We start from the raw sequence: 3,058 nt of genomic DNA on the forward strand, positions 1-3,058 counted from the left end.
AGACATGATAACGACATATAAAATACTGCGCGGAATAGACAAGGTGGACAAAGACAGGATGTTCCAGAGAAGGGACATAGACACAAGAGGTCACAACTGGAAGTTGAAGACTCAGATGAATCAAAGGGATATTAGGAAGTATTTCTTCAGTCATAGAGTAGTCAGGCCGTGGAATAGCCTAGAAAGTGACGTAATGGAGGCGGGAACCATACATAGTTTTAAGGCGAGGTATGATAAAGCTCATGGGGCAGGGAGAGAGAGCACCTAGTAGTAATCAGCGAAGAGGCGGGGCCAGGAACTATGACTCGACCCCTGCAACCACAAATAGGTGAGTACACACACACACACACACACACACACACACACACACACACACACACGCACGCACACACGCGCACACACACACACACACACACACACACACGCACGCACGCACGCACGCACACACACGCACACACACACACACACACACGCACACACACACACACACACACACACACACACACACACACACACACACACACACACACCACACACACACACACACACCACACACACACCACACACACACCACACACCCACACACACACACGCACACATGCACACGCACGCACACAAGCACACGCACGCACACACACACACACACACACACGCACACACACACACACACACACACACACACACACACACACACACACGCGCACACACACACACACACACACACACACACGCACACACACGCACACACATACACGCACATACACGCACATACACACGCACACACGCACACACACACACACACACACACACGCACACACACATACACACACACACACACACACACACACACACGCACACACGCACACACACACACACACACACACACACACACACACACACACACACACTGTTATATCTTCGAAATTGGTCATCCTGTGTTATTTAACCATTGTAAGAGAATATGTTCATCACTTAATATTATAGCGTGAAAGTCCCCGTTTATAGCTAAAATAGAGACTTTCGGCGTTATATTATTATCTGTTAATATATGAAAAATACCATGGTATTATCACTATTATCGTTATTATCACTATTTTGTGATATTATTTTTAGGTAGGATTTCTTGTGTATATAGAGTTTAAGTCTCGGAACCATCCGGTGAATTGTTCAGTTGTTTATGTCCGGCTGGCTGACGTGGCTCAGCTGATCCAACCTGACGACACGTCAACAGACTGACAAGTAGTCAGTCTGCTCCCTGCTCTAGCCCTGACAACTGATCGTATATTGGCTCTTACTGTGTACAGTTGAATGGTTTTGAGAATTGGACTATAGAGCTGACTCAATTTGTTCCTCATTGCTTTGAAAGACTCTTTTGATATTTATATTCTTGGTCAGTTCAGTAATCCATAGATACTTTACGGCCAGATTCAAAGGTCTTGTTAAATCTTGTACCTTTTGTATTTTGAGTTTACAGTCTTGTTAAGAAAGAGACGTAAATATTAATGAGGACTTAGATACAGGAAGAATAATTAAACTTCCTTATTAATATAACATTTCCATGATTTTGAACTAAATGTATATGGTAAATTTATTGTACAAAGTATTAAGTTAAATTAACTACAAAGAGAAGATAAAGTATTGTATTTAAATACTTTAATAAATTTGAATATTATTCTATGGAGTTTCCCAGTTGAAATTATTTCCTCTAGACTCTAAATTACCTATAACTCAGATCCAAAAATCTTGTTGCATAAGAAATTAATGGCAACAGGCCACATTCTGAAGTTCTTCAAAAAATTTCTTATTCACAACACACACACACACACACACACACACACACACACACACACACACACACACACACACACACACACACACACACACACACACACACACACACACACACACGCACACACACACTCCTTCCAGGAACGTGAACAAGGCTTCATTTAGAACATACCCAGCGTGTGTTCAGCACATCTTGGAGTGCACAGCGCCATCATGGCGCCCCACTTAACCATAACTTTCAGCGCTTGTATATCTTAAAAAAAATAGAATTGATACCCGGCTGTTTGAGTGCAAACATTCCTACATAATTTACAAAAAATGGGTGGTTATGTTTTCTCTGACAGCTTAATAATCTAAGATTAGATCGGCTTCAAACTTTGAGAAACTCTCAGATTGTTATTGGGTTGTGTTGGCGCTAAATTGCCAATTTTATTCAACAAATATAGACATTAGCTTCCGTATACTAACCTGAGAATGCTTCTTCTAATCGGCTTCAAACTTTCAGTGCTAGTGAAGCTTACCTAGGGTTAGGTTCGGATTATTTTTAGAATAAGTAAAGTACTTATTTGTCAATTTGATTGTCAAGATGACACACTGATTTCCTAGGCCTATGTTGTGATACGTGAGGAATATTATTATTATTATTATTATTATTATTATTATTATTATTATTATTATTATTATTGCTATATTATTATTATTATTATTGCTATATTATTATTATTATTATTATTATTATTATTATTACGCATTAGCCTCAGTTATCAGCCGGGGCAAACGAGACGTACGGCTCCTAGACAAACTGCTAACCACATTCCACGAGGCTTATCTCACAAGCAAACATTAATCATGACCCAATCCAGGTTATTGCCCATGTTGAGAGAAGAGAGAGAGAGAGAGAGAGAGAGAGAGAGAGAGAGAGAGAGAGAGAATTGACTGTATCAAGTCGAGACACCAGCAGTGCTTTAGTGAACTATTTGTACGTGTCAGTCAGGACTGGATGCTGCGTGTTAGGACCCGTCAGTCAGAGGGTGAGCGGCAGATTAGGAATTGACAGGCACATCCAGCGGACCGATGAACGAAACAGAATGAATGAATGGGACGACTAAGCAAATGAATGGATAAACTACCTTTGTTGCAAATCTCTGTATTTTCACAAGTTCTCGTACATGCTTGGCCAGGTTCTGGGGCTCCATACAGGTGCTGCATACTCCTTGATAGGCTTGACATACGACGCGTAGTCTAATAAGTATTCGTATGGTAGTTCTGA

The sequence above is a fragment of the Cherax quadricarinatus genome, chromosome 9, assembly GCF_038502225.1.
Source record: "Cherax quadricarinatus isolate ZL_2023a chromosome 9, ASM3850222v1, whole genome shotgun sequence".
Taxonomy (NCBI): Eukaryota; Metazoa; Arthropoda; class Malacostraca; order Decapoda; family Parastacidae; genus Cherax; species Cherax quadricarinatus.